Raw genomic sequence first — 21767 nt, forward strand, 5'->3', positions numbered from 1 at the left:
GGAAGGGATTGGTTCCCAACAAAATGTTGCTATAAACCAAAAGTTGTTAATAAGCATTTATTTAAGCATCATCCACTTAATTAGTCCTCTTGAAGGTTGCAGAAATACATGACTGGATCCCCAGTCATAAATTCAGTTTGCTTCCTCTTGTCCAAACATAGCTTGTGCTTCACTTCCTTCACCTACCCACCCGAATTATCCATCATAACCCTGCCATCTTTTCCTCATGCCTCAGCACCTCTCTGCTATGCTACTTAACCCCAATTACATGAAGTCATGGTGGTTCGCCCTACTCTTCTGCCCTAACACTCCTGGTGTTATCACTACCCTGTGGTGTAGCCTGTTAGACTAGCTGAAGACTCACATTTCACTTTAATACACAGCAAGACACATGGTCTTGTGATAAAACAAGAATAAGTTGATTGATAAGGAACAGAGATTTAAGTGCTGCCAAACAAGAAAAAGACAGGTATGGTTACAAACAACACAAAATACAATATGCTTTCTAGTGTCTAAAGCTTAACAGAGGGCAATGTTTGTCTCAGGCAACTTCGCACGTATAGTCAGTTCCCAGAGACTTCAAACCACATGTTTGAAGGATCCACCTCTCAGATTCCAAGAGCACTAGCCTCTTTTGTGCCTTAAGTGATGTTTTTCCAAAGTCCACTGTCTCTGCCTCAAGAGCCAAGAAGACTTCCTGGGGCGCAGGCTCTGTCTCCGGGGTGTGCTCACTAAACTCTCTTGTTAGCTTGATGGCTTTGTTTACCTTCAATGTACTTTCATTGTCCTCTGCCTGTAATCAAGCCAGGCAGACAGGTAAATGTACATTCCTCAGTCTAGGGCAGGCTAGATGTATGCACTGCCTCCCAAACACATTTAAGAACATATTTCCAGCACACATATAACTGTACACAATCTGTACATACCTCACACAGTAATTTTCAGAACCAGTGTATCACCAGTTTACATATACCTTACAAAATTCCTTTTATATACATATGACAACAATGTTGGGGTAGTGAGTGTGTCAGGCCTGATACAAGTAACAATATAGTGCAGGCATGACCAAACCGTGGCTCACGAGCTGCATGTGGCTCTTTGACAGGTCAGCTGTAGCTCACGGAGCTTGGGGCTTCACCCCGTGGGTGGGATGAGCTGGTGCTTGTGGCTTCAGCCCTGTGGTGGAAGGGGGTGCCAAGGCTCGGGGCTTCCCTGTGACAGGGGGATGAGCCAGCATTTGTGGCACCAGCCCCGGGTGTGTGTGTGGGGGGGTGCTGAGGCCCGGTGCTTCCTCCAAAGCAAGGCGCTCGCAACTTCAGCCCCGCGGGTGGAGGGGCGCTGATGCTCAGGGCTTCCCCCCGCAGCGGGATGAGCCAGTGCTTGCGGCTCCAGCCCTGCAGCGGGGGCACCGAGGCTCAGGGACTCTTAAATCAATTTCACGGATAACAATGACATCTTCAAACTGTAAGAAATGCAAGTATGAAGAAGAAAACCGAAGTTTTCAGCCAGAATGGGAGGAAGATTTTGCATTCACTAGTAAAGGTGGCAAACCCCTGCTGTGCCTAATCTGTAATGCATCGCTCTCTCACTATAAAGCAAGCAACTTGAAACGTCACTACGAAACGAATCACAATAACTTTTCGTCTATGTGCCGTCCTGGATCAGAATTAAGGAAAACCAAGCTAACCACATTAAAATACACCTCAACAATCAACAGACACTACTTTCTGCATTCAGTAAGGAAGCTGACACAATGACTGAAGCTAGTTTTGTTATGGCATTGAATATCGCTTGTGCTAAATGTCCATATTGTGATGGAGAATTTGTTAAGAAGAATATTACAGTAGTTGTTGCAATTTTAGATCCAAGTAACACAAAACTTCAACGACTAATACAGCAAATTCCAATTTCATGCCACACTACAAAGAGGCGGCTCTCCCAGATTAGTGGTGATGTTGCAAGGAACATGCAAAATTGATGCAAGGAACATGCAAAAATGATAGAATTCTCTAGCATTCAGCCTAGCTGTCAATGAATCCACAGATATTCAAGATAAACCACAACCAGGAATATTTATTCGCTATGGTTCCACAGATGTAATTGTGAAAGAAGAAATGTTGGACTTAGTGGTGCTAAAAGAAACAACTGGTGGTGTTGACATAAAGAATGCACTTGACAACACATTGACAAATGCTGATGTACCAATGGATAAACTTGTCAGATGGAGCACCTGCAGTGGTGGGGGGAAAAGTAGGCCTTATCGGACTCTTGAAAAGCGATCCCAAATTTCTGGACTTTCTCTCTGTTCATTGCATCACCCATCATGAACATCTCACAGGCAGATACTTCAAGTATGAAAACGTTATGAAAACAGTCCTAAAATTGTCAATTTCATCCGCTCAAATGGGAAGACTCATCGACAGTTCAAAAATTTTATTTAAGAGCTGGATCTTGAAGACAAACCTAACGACATCTCTTTCTACTGTATTGTGAGGTGGTTATTAACCAGCAATATCTTAAATAGGTTTGTGGAACTGTTGGAGCCTATTGGTGCTTTCCTTGAAGAAAAGGAAAAGTCCTATCCACAACTGAAAGATGGCAATGGATGCAGGATCTGATCTTTTTCACTGATATTACACAGCATCTGCAAACTCTCAATTTGGCACTCCAAGGGAAGGATAAAATTATTTCTGACCTTACTCAGACAGTCTTCAGCTTTCAGAACAAATTAAAGCTTCTGCAAAGAGACATAGTGTCAAGAGACTGCAACCACTTTCCCCATCTCAAGAGTAGGGTAAACACATTCCCTGAGATCTAAATAGAAGATCACAAACTCAAGGAATACAGAGGTAAATTACAAGGACTGCTTGATGACTTTCAGGCCAGGTTTTGAAGACTTGCAGAAGCTGAGATCCTGCTTCGCCTTTCTTGCAAAGCCATTCATGATTGATGTGATCAATGACGGCTGTCCGATTCCCAAAACCGTGGTTAACAGAACCATCTACTGTAGAAATGGAACTATTGGAACTCCAGGAAGACCAGGCTCTAAAGATGATGCATAAATCACAGTTTACAATTGAGTTCTGGAAGCAAGTGCCAGGAACGAAGTGTCCTCAACTCAAGAAGACTAGTGTGCAATTCATTTCAATTTTTGGCACAACATACTGCTGTGAATCGCTGTACTCTGTGATGAAGTTCGTAAAATTGAAACATCGTGCAGTCCTTACAAATCAGTATCTGACCGAGCTCCTCTGTACCGCCTTGACAATGTATCAACTAGATTTCTAAAGACTTACGACCAGGATGGAGACCAACGAGGCCTCTAGCTCTAGCAGAAATTAGCCGTGACACAGTAAGTAGGATGTTCATATGTTCAAAAATACACATGTAGAGGTTGTGCATGTCTTGTGGCTCTCGAATGTCTAAAGATTATCATATGCAGCTCAGAGGGTCAGTAAGTTTGGCCATGTTGGTATAAGGGACCATGGCCAGTTGGTAGTGAGGGGCTCTTAGTGTCACCCCTTACTTCTTTTGTCACCTGTTCCCAGCACCTCTGCTGTCCTATGATGCTCTTTCTCAGAAGAGTCTCAGCCCCATACTCCTAGTTCCTTTCCCCTCAGCTGGGTTACTCCTCTCTCTCCAAATCACCTCCACTATTTCTACAACCCCTACCCCACGTTAATAATATATGGAGATCTACCTAGCTCATAGAACTGGAAGGGAACCTGAAAGGTCATTGAGTCCAGCCCCTTGCCTTCACTAGCAGGATCAAGTACTAATTTTGCCCCAGATCCCTAAATGGTCCCCTCAAGGACTGAACTCACCACGTTGGGTTTAGCAGGCCCAAGCTCAAACCACTGAGCTATCCCTCCCCCCTTCTTTGGGTTCATCTTCTTTGGGGTCTCTGCTCACAATTCTCTCAATCCCTGTTCTCAACCCCTCATGCCCTTTCTACAACCCCCCCACTATCCCCAAATTCATGCTTCCACTTCTGCCTTTTTTTGAGCTCCCTCTTCCCTTCCTGACCTTCACAAACTCATACTTCCAATTTGTCCACAGCCTCTGACAACTATTAGTTGTGCTGATGGTCTCTTATTTCCCCTAAACTTTTGAAGGGAGAGTGTTATGACAGCTAGCTTCCCCATACGGTGCTCTGTAGTATAACACTATGCTTATATATAGGGCAACCTCTAGAAATTGGGAGACCAGCATGTTGCGGGGTGGTTACGCGCTCCTGACCCGAAAGGGGTTAAAAGCTAGCCCTTGGAAAAGGCTGGGGCTGGGAGCCTTAGTCTGGGCTGATTGGGAGGCAGCCTCAGCTGTGGCCACGCCCCAAACAAACTCAGCTGGCAGGGAAGCCAGGGGCAGACACACAGGCTCTCTTTGGTCTGAGAGGGAGCAGGGTCTGGTTGCCTAGCAGAAAAGGTACTGGGAGTGAAGCAGGGCTGGGGCAAGCCAGATGAGCAGGGGAACTCCTGGCTGGCAACTCCCCAGGCTGCACGGCCTGGTTTAAGGCCTAAAAGGGTACTGGGTGGTAGAGGAAGGCAGCAGGTCTGAACCCCCTTGCCTGTGATGAGTGGCTTATACTGCAGTCTGTCCCAGCGAGTGGGGCTAGATGGTGACTGGCAGTAGCCCAGACTGAGGTGGGGTTAGTGAGCAGCCAGTATGCCCCTCGGCCCGTGCCGCTTCCAGCAGCTCCCATTGGCCTGGATCAGCGAACCGGGGCCAGTGGGAGCCGTGATTGGCCGGACCTGTGGACGCGGCAGGTAAACAAACCGGCCCGGCCCACCAGGGGCTTTCCCTACACAAGCGGCGTCCCAAGTTTGGGAAACACTGCTTTAGATAATAGGAAAACCACGACATTGTGATGGGGCTAGGTATAAAGGGAAAAACAAAAGAAGAGCAGCTGTATTATTAGAAGTAATGGTCTACAGTTACCACATGGTCCAACAGCATGTGGATATGGCAAGGGCAGCAGACAGAGGATCCATGTCAAATCCTAGAAGCACGGCAAAAGCATTGTCAACCCACCAAAAATATCATGTATGAGCTCTGTGTGGCTCAAAAGCTTGTAACTCTCACCAACAGAAGTTGGTCCAGTAAAAGCTATTACCTCACCCACCTCATCTCTCTAATATATGAAAGGTGTCTTTACAAGAAGTGTAATTCGGAATCTGGAGAAATAACATCAGTATACTACCAAACTGCACAAAATGGATGACTCATGAGGTTATTGAATCTTAAAAGATAAACTAATTCATTCTAGATTAGTAATAGGAACAAAAGATGCAAGAACTTGAAGCAGAATGCTTAGACTACCCACATGAGCTCTTCCAAGAGCCATAGACACATGCAAAGCTAGTGAACAAGCTCACATCCAAATGTACAGAATAAATGGTGCAGCTGCAGAGATAATTCACTGAGTAGCAGAAGGAAACCATGAAATTAAAAAGAAGAATACATCTAAATTTATGCAAAAATAACTGCATAAATACAAAGCACAGGAAATAAACAAAATAGAAAGAAAGACTTGTGAGTATTTTAGAGAAAAATATGATAATGGAAAATGCCCTGCATATGGGGGTCACATGCAATAACTGTGGCAAAATAAATAATTAAGCCAAAGCTTACAGACAAGAAAAAACAAGACAAAAAATGCCCCATATCAAGGAAGCAAGCAATGATGCTGAGGATGAGATTTTGCATTTATGACATTAATGAAGTGCAAAACAGAAAAAAAAATCAAGATTTGTAAAGCTCAGATTAATACCAGATGCAACTACAAGGCACCAGCACACAAACAAACAGGACATTGAATGCTAAATAGGAAAGTCATATTAAAATTATCTTATGGCATGAGCATAACACCTCTATGACAAAGCAAATTACAAGCATAATACCAAGGAAAAGTACAGGATGACATTTCTCGTAGTACAAACAACACAGCTCTCAGCTAAAACAAGTGAATGCTTGAACCCTGTGACACTAAACCTAAGACAAAGCATTAATATAACAGACACACAAGCAAAATAATAAAAAAAAAAACATATCTGGCAGACTGCATTGTGGCATCAGCAAAGCTGCTGAAAAATTACTAAGATAACTTTGAAGGACTGGGAAGTCCTTCAGGCATGTAACACCTGGAAACAGATAAAATGATTCAACCAGTACAACGCCTACCTCACAGAGTACCCATTGTGTTCAAAGAAAAAATAATGGGACCAATAAAGCAAATGGAAAAAGAAGGCATCATTGCTGGAGTCACAGCCCACAAGTTGGATAAGCAGCATGGTAATAATGAGAAGCCAGGCACAGGAGTGGCAGAAGCTCCCTAAAAGTATGGGGGGCCACCGGTGCCCAAACCGTGGCCCCATCCCCCTGCACTGCCCCTTCTCCCCGAGTCCCCACCCACATGCCACCCATTCCTCCAAGGCCCTGTTCTCACCCCACTTCATCTCCCCGAGGCCCCGGGGTTCTACATAGATACATATGGATTTCTACATAGATTGCTTCCGTCGACGTGCAAAGGCTGAAATTGTGGAAAAGCAACATCACTTGCCACATAACCTCAGCCATGCTGAACACAACACCATCTACAGCCTCAGAAACAACCCTGACATCATAATCAAAAAGGCTGACAAAGGAGGTGCTGTCGTCATCATGAATAAATTGGAATATGACCAGGAGGCTGCTAGACAGCTCTCTAACACCACATTCTACAGGCCATTATCCTCTGATCCCACTGAGGATTACCTAAAGAAACTACACCATCTGCTAAAAAAACTCCCTGACAAAGCACAGGAACAAATCCGTACAGACACATGCCTAGAACCCCGACCAGGGGTATTCTATTTGCTACCCAAGATCCATAAACCTGGATATCCTGGACGCCCCATCATCTCAGGCATTGGCACCCTAACATCAGGCTTGTCTGGTTATGTAGACTCTGTCCTCAGACCCTACGCTACCAGCACTCCCAGCTATCTTCGAGACACCACTGACTTCCTGAGGAAACTACAATCCATCGGTGATCTTCCAGAAAACACCATCCTGGCCACTATGGACGTAGAAGCCCTCTACACCAATATTCCACACAAAGATGGACTACAAGCTATCAGGAACAGTATCCCTGATAATGTCACAGCTAACCTGGTGGCTGAACTTTGTGATTTTGTCCTCACCCACAACTATTTCACATTTGGGGACAATATATACCTTCAAGTCAGCGGCACTGCTATGGGTACCCGCATGGCCCCACAATATGCCAACATTTTTATGGCTGACTTAGAACAACGCTTCCTTAGCTCTCGTCCCCTAACGCCCCTACTCTACTTGCGCTACATTGATGACATCTTCATCATCTGGACCCATGGAAAAGAAGCCCTTGAGGAATTTCACCATGATTTCAATAATTTCCATCCCACCATCAACCTCAGCCTAGATCAATCCACACAAGCGGTCCATTTCCTGGACACTACTGTGCTAATAAGCGATGGTCACATCAATACCACCCTATACCGGAAACCTACTGACCGCTACACTTACCTACATGCCTCCAGCTTCCATCCAGGACACACCACACGATCCATTGTCTACAGCCAAGCTCTAAGATATAACCGCATTTGCTCCAATCCCTCGGATAGAGACAAGCACCTACAAGATCTCTATCAAGCATTCTTAAAACTACAATACCCACCTGCTGAAGTGAAAAAACAGATTGACAGAGCCAGACGAGTACCCAGAAGTCACCTCCTACAAGACAGGCCCAACAAAGAAAATAACAGAACACCACTAGCTGTCACCTTCAGCCCCCAACTAAAACCTCTCCAGCGCATCATCAGAGATCTACAACCTATCCTGAAAGATGATCCTTTACTCTCACAGATCTTGGGAGACAGACCTGTCCTCGCTTACAGACAACCCCCCAACCTAAAGCAAATACTCACCAGCAACCACACATCACTGAACAAAACCACTAACCCAGGAACCTATCCTTGTAACAAACCCCGATGCCAACTCTGTCCACATATCTATTCAAGTGACATCATCATAGGACCTAATCACATCAGCCATACCATCAGGGGCTCGTTCACCTGCACATCTACCAATGTGATATATGCCATCATGTGCCAGCAATGCCCCTCTGCCATGTACATTGGCCAAACCGGACAGTCTCTACGCAAAAGAATTAATGGACACAAATCTGACATCAGGAATCAAAATACTCAAAAACCAGTGGGAGAACACTTTAACCTGTCTGGTCATTCAGTGACAGACCTGCGGGTGGCTATTTTACAACAGAAAAACTTCAAAAACAGACTCCAAAGAGAGACTGCTGAGCTAGAATTGATATGCAAACTAGACACAATCAACTCCGGTTTGAATAAGGACTGGGAATGGCTGAGCCATTACAAACATTGACTTTATCTCCCCTTGTAAGTACTCTCACACTTATTATCAAACTGTCTGTACTGGGCTAGCTTGATTATCACTTCAAAAGTTTTTTTCTCTTAATTAATTGGCCTCTCAGAGTTGGTAAGACAACTCCCACCTGTTTATGCTCTCTGTATGTGTGTATATATATCTCCTCAATATATGTTCCATTCTATATGCATCCGAAGAAGTGGGCTGTAGTCCACGAAAGCTTATGCTCTAATAAATTTGTTAGTCTCTAAGGTGCCACAAGTACTCCTCTTCTTCTTTTTGCGGATACAGACTAACACGGCTGTTACTCTGAAACCTTTGAATTTCATGTTGTTTTTTAGCTTTACTTCCCTTTCTAGCAAGCAGATGAGGTTGTGGTCAAGATCTGACACAGCTTCCACCACATTATCTCCACATCCAGACACCAGAATGCCATCAGCCATGATGCTGCTCCTTGTGAGCCCTCTTAGTATGTCTTGCTAGGGGCACTGATATTCTTCCACTTCAGGTTTCATTCCAAACAGCATTCTCAATCATATGTGTCTACCTATTGGTGTCCAAAATGTGGTGATTTAGCTGCTTACCTTATCCAGTAGCACTTTCCAATGTCTGGCATCAAGTACTGTACTGAGAATAGTAGTGTCCAGGAAATGGACCGCTTGTGTGGATTGATCTAGGCTGAGGTTGATGGTGGGATGGAAATTATTGAAATCATGGTGAAATTCCTCAAGGGCTTCTTTTCCATGGGTCCAGATGATGAAGATGTCATCAATGTAGCGCAAGTAGAGTAGGGGCGTTAGGGGACGAGAGCTAAGGAAGCGTTGTTCTAAGTCAGCCATAAAAATGTTGGCATATTGTGGGGCCATGCGGGTACCCATAGCAGTGCCGCTGACTTGAAGGTATATATTGTCCCCAAATGTGAAATAGTTGTGGGTGAGGACAAAATCACAAAGTTCAGCCACCAGGTTAGCTGTGACATTATCAGGGATACTGTTCCTGATAGCTTGTAGTCCATCTTTGTGTGGAATATTGGTGTAGAGGGCTTCTACGTCCATAGTGGCCAGGATGGTGTTTTCTGGAAGATCACCGATGGATTGTAGTTTCCTCAGGAAGTCAGTGGTGTCTCGAAGATAGCTGGGAGTGCTGGTAGCGTAGGGTCTGAGGACAGAGTCTACATAACCAGACAAGCCTGATGTTAGGGTGCCAATGCCTGAGATGATGGGGCGTCCAGGATATCCAGGTTTATGGATCTTGGGTAGCAAATAGAATACCCCTGGTCGGGGTTCTAGGCATGTGTCTGTACGGATTTGTTCCTGTGCTTTGTCAGGGAGTTTTTTTAGCAGATGGTGTAGTTTCTTTAGGTAATCCTCAGTGGGATCAGAGGATAATGGCCTGTAGAATGTGGTGTTAGAGAGCTGTCTAGCAGCCTCCTGGTCATATTCCAATTTATTCATGATGACGACAGCACCTCCTTTGTCAGCCTTTTTGATTATGATGTCAGGGTTGTTTCTGAGGCTGTAGATGGCGTTGTGTTCAGCATGGCTGAGGTTATGTGGCAAGTGATGTTGCTTTTCCACAATTTCAGCCTTTGCACGTCGACGGAAGCAATCTATGTAGAAATCCATATGTATCTATGTAGAACCCCGGGGCCTCGGGGAGATGAAGTGGGGTGAGAACAGGGCCTTGGAGGAATGGGTGGCATGTGGGTGGGGACTCGGGGAGAAGGGGCAGTGCAGGGGGATGGGGCCACGGTTTGGGCACCGGTGGCCCCCCATACTTTTAGGGAGCTTCTGCCACTCCTGTGCCTGGCTTCTCATTATTACCATGCTGCTTATCCAACTTGTGGGCTGTGACTCCAGCAATGATGCCTTCTTTTTCCATTTGCTTTATTGGTCCCATTATTTTTTCTTTGAACACAATGGGTACTCTGTGAGGTAGGCGTTGTACTGGTTGAATCATTTTATCTGTTTCCAGGTGTTACATGCCTGAAGGACTTCCCAGTCCTTCAAAGTTATCTTAGTAATTTTTCAGCAGCTTTGCTGATGCCACAATGCAGTCTGCCAGATATGTTTTTTTTTTTATTATTTTGCTTGTGTGTCTGTTATATTAATGCTTTGTCTTAGGTTTAGTGTCACAGGGTTCAAGCATTCACTTGTTTTAGCTGAGAGCTGTGTTGTTTGTACTACGAGAAATGTCATCCTGTACTTTTCCTTGGTATTATGCTTGTAATTTGCTTTGTCATAGAGGTGTTATGCTCATGCCATAAGATAATTTTAATATGACTTTCCTATTTAGCATTCAATGTCCTGTTTGTTTGTGTGCTGGTGCCTTGTAGTTGCATCTGGTATTAATCTGAGCTTTACAAATCTTGATTTTTTTTTCTGTTTTGCACTTCATTAATGTCATAAATGCAAAATCTCATCCTCAGCATCATTGCTTGCTTCCTTGATATGGGGCATTTTTTGTCTTGTTTTTTCTTGTCTGTAAGCTTTGGCTTAATTATTTATTTTGCCACAGTTATTGCATGTGACCCCCATATGCAGGGCATTTTCCATTATCATATTTTTCTCTAAAATACTCACAAGTCTTTCTTTCTATTTTGTTTATTTCCTGTGCTTTGTATTTATGCAGTTATTTTTGCATAAATTTAGATGTATTCTTCTTTTTAATTTCATGGTTTCCTTCTGCTACTCAGTGAATTATCTCTGCAGCTGCACCATTTATTCTGTACATTTGGATGTGAGCTTGTTCACTAGCTTTGCATGTGTCTATGGCTCTTGGAAGAGCTCATGTGGGTAGTCTAAGCATTCTGCTTCAAGTTCTTGCATCTTTTGTTCCTATTACTAATCTAGAATGAATTAGTTTATCTTTTAAGATTCAATAACCTCATGAGTCATCCATTTTGTGCAGTTTGGTAGTATACTGATGTTATTTCTCCAGATTCTGAATTACACTTCTTGTAAAGACACCTTTCATATATTAGAGAGATGAGGTGGGTGAGGTAATAGCTTTTATTGGACCAACTTCTGTTGGTGAGAGTTACAAGCTTTTGAGCCACACAGAGCTCATACATGATATTTTTGGTGGGTTGACAATGCTTTTGCCGTGCTTCTAGGATTTGACATGGGTCCTCTGTCTGCTGCCCTTGCCATATCCACATGCTGTTGGACCACGTGGTAACTGTAGACCATTACTTCTAATAATACAGCTGCTCTTCTTTTGTTTTTCCCTTTATACCTAGCCCCATCACAATGTCGTGGTTTTCCTATTATCTAAAGCAGTGTTTCCCAAACTTGGGATGCCGCTTGTGTAGGGAAAGCCCCTGGCGGGCCGGGCCGGTTTGTTTACCTGCCGCGTCCACAGGTCCGGCCAATCACGGCTCCCACTGGCCCCGGTTCGCTGATCCAGGCCAATGGGAGCTGCTGGAAGCGGCGCGGGCCGAGGGGCATACTGGCTGCTCACTAACCCCACCTCAGTCTGGGCTACTGCCAGTCACCATCTAGCCCCACTCGCTGGGACAGACTGCAGTATAAGCCACTCATCACAGGCAAGGGGGTTCAGACCTGCTGCCTTCCTCTACCACCCAGTACCCTTTTAGGCCTTAAACCAGGCTGTGGAGCCTGGGGAGTTGCCAGCCAGGAGTTCCCCTGCTCATCTGGCTTGCCCCAGCCCTGCTTCACTCCCAGTACCTTTTCTGCTAGGCAACCAGACCCTGCTCCCTCTCAGACCAGAGAGAGCCTGTGTGTCTGCCCCTGGCTTCCCTGCCAGCTGAGTTTGTTTGGGGCGTGGCCACAGCTGAGGCTGCCTCCCAATCAGCCTAGCCTAAGGCTCCCAGCCCCAGCCTTTTCCAAGGGCTAGCTTTTAACCCCTTTCGGGTCAGGAGCACGTAACCACCCCGCTACATGCTGGTCTCCCAATTTCTAGAGGTTGCCCTGTATATAAGCATAGTGTTATACTACAGAGCACCGTATGGGGAAGCTAGCTGTCATAACACTCTCCCTTCAAAAGTTTAGGGGAAATAAGAGACCATCAGCACAACTAATAGTTGTCAGAGGCTGTGGACAAATTGGAAGTATGAGTTTGTGACGGTCAGGAAGGGAAGAGGGAGCTCAAAAAAAGGCAGAAGTGGAAGCATGAATTTGGGGATAGTGGGGGGGTTGTAGAAATGGCATGAGGGGTTGAGAACAGGGATTGAGAGAATTGTGAGCAGAGAGCCCAAAGAAGATGAACCCAAAGAAGGGGGGAGGGATAGCTCAGTGGTTTGAGCTTGGGCCTGCTAAACCCAACGTGGAAAGACATCTTGAAGCCAGCACCCCTGGAAGGAAACCATAGGCGTCAGACTGTCTTTGGGGGAGAAATAATGAGTTTTGGGAAATATAAGGTGAAGGAAAAAGCCATTTTATCATCCTTCACTCAGGAAGCAAAAAGGACAGTGCTTTCGGCATTTATGAAAATCGGATCTTGGCCATGTGGTAGGGTTACCATATTTCCACAATCAAAAAAGAGGACACTGGGGGGGGGAGCCCCGCCCTAGCCCTGCCCCCATCCACTTCCTCCCACTTCCCACCCCCTACAGCCCCCCTCAGGACCCTCAACCCCACCCTGCTTCTTGTCCCCTGACTGCCCCCTCCTGAGAACCCCCCACCCTAACTGCCCCCCTAGGACTCTACCTGTCCCCTGACTGCCCTGACCCTTATGGGTGGCAAGTTTGTAGAAATTTTGGTGGTGCCCAGAACCTGCCCCCGCCACCTACCTAAGGGTCTGGGAGGGGGGTTGGGTGGGGGGAAGAGGTCTGGGTGCAGGTCCTGGGCTGGGGATTAGGGTGCAGGAGGGGTGCAGGATGCAGGCTCTGGGATAGAGTTTGGGTGCTGGGTGCAGACTCTGGGCTGGGGCAGGGGGTGGGTGTGCAGGAGCGGGTGAGGAGTGCAGGCTCTGGGATGGAATTTGGGGGTGGGAGACGGTGCAAAGGGAGGGGGTGCAGGCTTTGAGAGGGAATTTGAGGGCAGGAGGGGATGTGTGGGAAGGGGGAGGGGGTTTGGGAGGGAGTTTGGGGATAGGAGGGGGTGCAGGGGTGAGGGCTGTGGGTCTGAGGATGAGGGGTTCATGATGCAGGAGGGGGCTCAGGGATGGAGCAGAGGATTAGGGTGTAGGGGGATGAGGGTTGGGTCTGTGGATGAGGGGTTCATGATGCAGGAGGGGGCTCCGGGCTGGGGCAGAGAATTAAGGTGTGGAGGGATGAGGGTTGGGGCTGAGGATGAGGGGTTTCGGGTGTTGGAGAGGCTCAGGGCTAGGGTGGAAGGGCAGGGTAAGAGCAGCTTACCTTGCCATTAGTGGATGTTGGGCACTAGGACCCTGGGGCAGCAGACAGCAGTTGCTGCCAGGAGGGCATAGGAATGTGCTACTCTGGCAGCACAAGCAGGCACGGGAGAGGGGCGCGCTGCTTTCTTTCAGCCAGGGACGGGGCGGGGGACGACCCGTGAGGGGGGACATGCACAGAGGGGGGGTGGCAAGTGGAGGCCGGGGCCCGCTCCAGGCAGGGCCGGGGGAGAGACCCAGCTCCAAATATTACTGGAGCAGGGCCCCCGGCCCTGGATATTGCTGGAGCTCGGGCACCACAAAAGAATATAACCTGCAGCCCCCCCAACCCCATATTCACACCCCCAACCCCAGACAGGCCCATCCAACCCTCCCCCTGCCCCCTGGGACTCCCCTTACCATGCCCATGCTGGTCAGATGCTGGCTCCACGTGTAGGCAAAACACGCTGCCGTTGGGGCTGTTTGTGTCATTACACCGGGCTGCAGGCAGTAGGGGGGGAGCAGGGGAGGGACTGTGGCTGCTGGAGGCCAATGGGAGCGGCTCAATCAGGCCCAGACGCCCAATCAGCCGCGCCACACTCTGCGTGGAAGGGAGGGTGGGAGGGGAGGGGGGAAAATCCCGGACCTTTAACCTTGTTACCAATTCCTCCCAGACGGCTATTTAAAGATGCAAAAGCCGGACATGTCTGGGGAAATACGGACGGATGGTAACCCTACCATGTGGGCTAGTGGCACTGGGAGGTTTTAGGTGAGAAATTGCTTTCAACAAGGATTTTAGCCAGTTAAAAATTAAGTTTAGACTTGTAGAAGCGTGTTACACCTTTTTGTTTTATAAGTAACCTGTTGTTCTTATCCTTGCTCACTATCTCTTAAATCTTAATCTCTGTTAATAAACTTACATTTATTTTCACTGTAATTAGTTTACAGAGTTGTGCTCTTGTGAAGGACCTGATCCTGATTTGTATTAATCAAGCTGTGTACACACTATCCTTTGGGGACAGCTTACCTGGTAATCACCGTGAGTGTCCAGTGACGGGCTAGATACTACAAGGAGTGCTCAGGTGTTCATGTGTACTTAGGACTAGCTTGCACAGAGAGGGTGAGGAAGTCAGTAGCTGTGGCACCAAAGGATGTTGGTTTCAGGGAGCTGAAGCACAGCAGGCACAGACAATATTGTTTCACACTAAGGACAGGTAGTGGTGAGTTACTTCACAACCCTGAGTTCCCTTTTGAAGAATCACAGCTATTTAAACAGGAAAGGTGGTGACTAGAAGCTTTGCAGGTTATGGTCTTAGGTTCCAGAGGACTCATCTGACTGGGCCCTGGGGGCTTTGTTTGATGACTCTAAGGTTGGGAGCTGTGAACCAGAGTCTTGAGGTAAGGGCCTTATGAACTTTAAGACTGTTCCTTCCCTGAGATCTTCTTAAAGGAAACATATTTGTTCTGTTTGTTTTTTAGCTTCCCCTTCCTTGAACTGTTAACACCTGGCATCCCAAACTATGTTTGTGCAGTTTACCAGGAATGGAAATTCGTTCATATCACACCATCACCATAACACAGCCTGTCAAGTGGCAAAGCTGAACGGGCAGTTAAATTGCCAAAACTCTACTAAAGAAAGCTGAAAAAAACAAAGAAATTTTATGGCAGGCCATTCTTGAATGGAGTAACACGCCCACAGAATAATTTAATAACAATCTGGTACAAAGCTCGATTTCAAGCTGCACATATATCCTGGTTCCTATAACCTCCGCATTACTACAAACAGTAGTGGTGGAAGGAGCAACAGACAAAAAGGAAGAGAGACATGCAAAGGCCAAAGCCTACAAAGCTAAGCTAAGACCTTCCAGAATTACAGCTGGGAGACCCTTTTAGGATCACATTATTTCCTCAGAACAAATCATGCCCTTTGGAAGCAAGCTATGCTTGTTGAACAGATAAATCCTCATTTATATAATGTAGCTATGCATCGGCATGGATTGCACTGAAGTCACAAACGAATACGTTTACCCATGACCCTGCCAGCAGGTAGGGGATCTTGGGGGACAACTACTGCACTGGTGGGGGGCTGGGGTGAAGGTGAGGTATGGGAGAACTGGACAAGTATTTGCTCGCTGACACACGCCGAATCTTATTCTCATTGAGCAGTGTCTCAATGAGCTGGGCAATGTGTGGTTGACCTTCTGGGGCTGTGGGTATGGGTCTGTATTTCCAGGGTGTGGGATTAAGCAGTTCGGGTTCGTGGGGAGCACTGGTACCAGATAGGGTGACAGGCAGTGCCTCGAGTCGGCCAGCTTGAAACACTGTAACTCCTTGACGCCGAGGAGGGGCGTGGGCCCCACTAGGGCCCGAAATGTTACTGGTGTGTGGTTTATGTATGCATGCACCTTTACTTCTGGGCGGGGTTCTGTGCTATTGAGGCCTTGCACGTAGATAGTGTGTCCTGTGGGGGACGTGAGGGGGAATAATGGACACCTGTGCCCCCGTGTCCAGCAAAAAGGGGATGACAAGACCCTTGTCAAAAACTAGCGGATAATAGGGGCGGGGGTCCCCTGGCTGGGTGCTGGCCACTGCCAAGCACCCGGCCGTTATCCGTTTTTTGGCTGGGAAGATTCTAGTCACTCTTCCCATCCCAGAGCTATGGCCAAGGTTTTTTGCTGCTCACTGCTGAGCTTATGTACAACCTCCTTAGTGAGGCCTTTATGCAACAAGAATCCAAAAAATTTCCGTTCTATGAATGAACGCTCCGGGTGCTGAGATCTGGGCTGTGGGCTGGTGTGTGGTGGGTGGGAACTAATGGGTAGGGCTTGGGCTGAAGGCCACTTCACCCTCTTGAAGGCCTCATAGAGCCGCCCAATGGGGCGTCCAGCATACCCCCTTAGCCACAGAACTGTTCCGGTGTCAGGGGTAGTACTGTTATCCATGGCTAAGTCAATGGCAGCTTCATTTATGGGTATTTCAGTGGGGTCAACAACATGCCGGAAGGCATTAACCTGGTTAATCTGAGCCTGAGTTAGTCCTAGAGGGTGTTGGGCAGGGGACCATAGCATGATGGACCCCCCTGCGATGGCACATCTTAGGGAAGAGAGGTCCTTGACATTTCCTTTGGGGACTTGGATCCCTTGAAGGGATTGCTGTAAATGGAGGAGGGCCAGGGCTGGGGCAGTTAGGGGCCATGCGGAGTTAGATATTACCGGGCTCCCTGAAAGACCCCGGAACCAGCTACTGGTTCTGGCTAGTACTATGCCCTCTTCCCTATCCACTAGCTCCTGTCCATGTTCCAGGGCCAACCGGCCTAGCCACAGTAATGGCGGCTCATTGACTCCCCTAGCGATGTCTGAGATGAACTCCTTCATCTCTGCTTTGGAGCGGGGCCGGAATTCTGTGATCTGTGTGGAGTTGCCCTGACCATCAACCTTTATTCGGCTGATAGATATAGGCAGGGCCTCACTGGAGGTCACAGTGGGTTGGAGTGTATGGGCTTGGGCATCTGGTGGGGTGGAGGGTAGGGTGGGGTATAGCGGGGTTTTTTCGAGGGGGAGTGGGGCCTCTGGGTGTACTTATGGGGATGGGTGTTTGGGGGTTTCATTGGGACTGGGCTGGCTAGTGGTAGGTGGTGGCGGCCCTTCCTGGCTGGGCTGGCTAACGCCCTCCTTGGCCGAGGTCGTTAGGGCCCCATGTAAAATGGTTACCTTATCAAGGGCCTGGGCCAGTATTTCATAGGCAACTGTGGCCACCTTTGGGGGTTTGTATACATCAGGCCACAGTTTCTTGGGCTTCCGAACCCCTTCTAGCTTCTGTACCAGGTCCGTTAGTATTCGGTGGGCGGGGAACCCCTGTAAAATTCGGGGTTCAGGGGTGAGTTTAGATGGGGTCCCCCCGCAGGCTTTCATGACCCTCCCCACCTCCCTCCAGAGGCGGGTAGGATCTGAATCTGCGGCTGGCTCTCCTGCCTTAGTGCAGGTTAGCCGGAGGCTGGAATCAGCAGGGCTGGCCCTGAATGTGGGGTGACAGGTTAAAAGGCACCCCACATCAGTGAGCCCCAGGTGGGTAGTGTATACCCTGGAGCTCTGGCCACTGCCAATCATGCAGACCCACTCTAGGGCCTCAGGCTACTGTTTACTTTGCAGCGAGTGGTACTGCAGGTGGTTAGTTTGATCCTCATCTGTCCCAGAGGTCTTGTCCTCCTTCCAGGGGAGGCAGCAATTGTTACCCCAAGATCCTGTTCGTGACACCATGACCCTGCCAGCAAGTAGGGGATCTTGGGGGACAACTACTGCACTGGTGGGGTGCAAAATAAACTTTATCAAGAAAATATAAAAACAGGGAAAATTCAATAGTGAGGGGTATGGGGTTTGTTAAGGAAGACAATTGGGGAGGGGTTTCTTTTAGTAAATAGGATAGGGCGTTTCAATGGTGGGGTACAATACAGTGGGGTACAATACAGTTGGTAACCAATTAACACTGAAGTATAAATGTAACAGGTAGCTAACAATTTCTATGTAAAGAGTGTGTCACAGCAGCATATAACCAACTAACAGTATGGGTAAAATGTGTTAACTAACCAACAACTTTAGGTAAAAAATGTGTCACAGTGGTGTAAATGTAAAATGTGAGCTGTGTTAGAGAGAAAAGGGGTAACCAATGGGGTTTTATGCTAGACTTCAGTAATACAATTGCGGTTTGGCAGCAGTAGGAGCGGGGTGAGCATGTGAGGGAAGGGATTAAAAGAGAGAGAGAGAGAGAGAGAGAGAGGAAGAAAGTGGTAGAGGAATGAGGTTGGGGGATGGGGAAGAGGAGCACGTGGTGGAGGGAGATTTAAACTCAGGGAGACACAGAGCGCAGACAGGCTGCAAGTTTAAACAGCAGAGAGACAATTATACAGAACTCAGCAAAATCTTATCTATTATTTAACTTAACCAAGACTACACAAATTAGCAAGTAACAAAACACAATGCAACAATTCTTTAAGCCTAACTTACAGAGTACAATGCAAGCAATTTTCTAAACCTAACTTAACCACAACTATGCAAAATGAAATTACAATTTATCTAGACTAAAGGCTAAATCTAACCTAATGGGTACACCTTATACTAGGGGTAGTTCCAGAGGGCAGAGTGGTGTGTGCCCAGGACACAGCTTCAAGGGGGTGTGGGGGGGTGTTTAACTAGTTTAACTGCAAGCAGGCTTATTTCTAGCAGCAAAGGCGCTGCGGAGTTAGAAGCAGATTACAGATACAGACCAAGGAGTTAGCTTGGGTCTGCCTGCTGACCCTGCCAGCAGCTAGAACAAGGGGAGTGTGCAAGAGGTTTTTCCTTACCAATCCCCAAAGCAGCAGCAGGAACAGCAGTTTCAGCATCAGAGGACGCAGAGAGGACTCGATTCGCTTACAATAATCAGGAGATCTCCAGGCACAAATTCGTTGTTCATGGGAGGGGAGTTTAAAAACGGGGGTATGCTCAAAAACAAACGAGAGCGGGGAGGGGGCCCCCCAAAGATCCCTAGCTGATCAGACCAGGTGGCAAAGCAAGGACCTTCTCCGGGCGTCTGATCAGAAAATGTCTGGTTTTAAGGGCAAATTCAGGCAGTTTCCCGCCAGTAACTTTGATTGGTTCCCCTTAATCCAGGGGAGGAGAGAAGGCAGGGAAACTGCAGGTAGGCACAGGACATGTCTGGGCAAGTTCTGAGTCACAGGTATGACTCATATGCTCAGCTATGTGGCCACTTTAGGTCTCGCATACCTGGGCAGAGCACCCTACACCGAGCCGGGTCTGAACAAAGAAGCTAGACAAAGGAGCGAAAAAGCCCCCACCTCCTTGAGCAGAGCAATGGCTCCAGTCAGTCTGCACAAGCCATTTCCATGAGCAGGGCCAGGCTGTGACTTTGGTCAGTTCCATGGCCGGGGGGGGGGGGGGCGGCCACTCAGCACAAAGGGAAAGGAATCCAGCAGGGGGACAGCTGTAACAGACAACCCACTATAAACACAAGACAAAAATATGTCATTGGAGGACGGTGAAATATGCACTCTGCTGACACTTGATCAGCAGGACACGGAAGGGAATACAGGCTAACAAGCAACTGACAGACTCTCAAAACACCAGACCACCCAAAGAACCAAATGCAAGGCAGTCTTTTATCATCACAAGACTCGCACTGTTTCTAATATTCAACCACCTGTAAGATGTAGACAAGACCTTGTACGAGACTAAGGTGTGAAAGAACAAACCTCCCAAATCCAGAGGAAAATATCTTAGTTGCCAAGCAAGTTAAGAGTTAATCAAAAGAACCCCCCCCCCCACCACTAATGTTAAATTGTATGATGAGATAGATTTTAAGGGAAAGCAACAGACTATTAACTATTTAAGGAGGTTATGGTATTTGTTTAATTTTGCTATCTCAAATGTGGTAAAGGGGATGTTACAATAGAGAGTACCCCTTGTTGAGAACCTGTAGTCTGATAATATGCTTATATGTAGGAACCTAGAGAACACTAGTTTGAGGAAATGCTTGACGAGAAAGGACTGTACATGTGGAAGAAGGAATAAAGCCTGAAAGTTGCATTGTCTTGGCCCTCTCTCTTCCAATGCTTGAACACTGAACAGAGGGGGCTTTGCCTTCTTCCTTTAGCAGGTTTTAAGAACTTGAGCCCAGGAGATGCAGCTCTCCCTCCAGATCCTCTTCTTAGTTTCCTAAGTCCAAAGCCAAGCTACTCCGTAGTGTTAGATGTGGCCATCCGGGAAAAGGGAAACGAGGGAGTGTATGCTTTGCCACCTGGTGGCTGAGGCTGAGAAGCAGTAATAGCTGCAGTTCTGCTCCCTAGCAGCTTCTACAGGATATCCCCTCTCTGGCTCCCAGGTCCCCAAGTACCACAGGGATGGTTGTTACATCCTTTGTCCTTCTCTTATTGCTATAGGGCCTGATTCTGCTTCCATTTACAAATCCTGCATCATCCTGTTGCTGTTGTTCCATAGGAGAGAGAGAACACTCTCTAGGCCCCTGCCACAGGACTAAGAGTATTGACTCAGAGGGGAAGGGATGCACCACATGTCTCCAAAGCCTCCACCAAATATGGAATCTTGTGGTCTGCTTTTTAATTCCTGGATGAATCCATATGCAGGTGGAAATACTTGGGGTGAAGGGGTTATCACGGTGTATGGAGTGTCTCACAACTGAGAGTGCCAGCCTCAAGGCAGACTGTCAGAAAACAGGTCAGACACCCCAAACTGGTGGTGTGGTCTATAATTAAATTTCCCAAGCCACTACCAAATGTGAACTCCTGGATCACTATACCAATCTTACCACCGAGTCAGAGACAGTCCCCTTAGATTCCCCAGACTCTTACCACCCAGACAAACTGGACTTTGTGATAAGAGGTCACTTATACCAAAAATCACATCATATCAGGTTGCTCCCAGTTCCAAGAGAACAGTCACTTACCCCAGATCAATTGGTACTCTAGATCTTATACCAAAGACAATGCTGGTAGCCAATTCTATAGTAAACTAACTAAAGGTTTATTAGCTAAGAAGTTAGAGTTATTGAGGTTAAAATAGGTAAAATATATGCACAGGTGAGTGACAGTCTATAATTCTCAATGGTTGCAGAGATGTAGTAATCTGCTAGTTTTCCAAAAGTCTCTCAGGGCCACCCAGAATAATTCCGGAGATTTCCATCTTCTTGTTCAGCTGTTCTGCCTTCTTAGAATCCAAACAGTCCAGAGATGCAGGATCTTTCCTTGAACCCATACTTATAGCTTCTTCTCACAGAAAACAGCTGTTTCACTACCCACATGGGCTTTTCCTTTGATGACGGAGTGTGAGGAATGCATTTTGAGTCTTTGACCTCCAGTCATCACACACAATGACCACTTGTTTTGAAATTAGCACTTTTCTGTTACAGTTCTTCAGTTGTATTTCACAAGGCTTCTTTCTTGTTTGATGGGTTATTTAGTTAAAGGGGTATTCACAGTGTAAATGTTTGCTATTACATTATAATAGGATACAGGTAAGTAAAAACAATGCAAGCAACTT

The 21767-nt window shown here is 47.0% G+C and overlaps 1 protein-coding gene across 2 annotated transcripts in view; it reads right to left on the reverse strand.

Annotated features, from left to right (window-relative positions):
* The window catches only part of IDI1 (isopentenyl-diphosphate delta isomerase 1), a 35658-nt gene extending 16380 nt beyond the window's left edge, over positions 1-19278 (reverse strand). Inside the window, exon 1 of one of the 2 annotated variants that reach the window (XM_065582830.1) lies at positions 19058-19278. The gene's annotated coding sequence lies outside the window, so the exon portion shown is untranslated. Of the gene's footprint in view, positions 1-14139; positions 14224-19057 lie in introns of those variants that run through there. The other variant, XM_065582831.1, reaches the window with a different exon arrangement.
* Positions 19279-21767: the final 2489 nt, after the last annotated feature.

The sequence above is a fragment of the Chrysemys picta genome, chromosome 2 (assembly GCF_011386835.1).
Source record: "Chrysemys picta bellii isolate R12L10 chromosome 2, ASM1138683v2, whole genome shotgun sequence".
In the NCBI taxonomy this organism is placed as follows: Eukaryota; Metazoa; Chordata; order Testudines; family Emydidae; genus Chrysemys; species Chrysemys picta.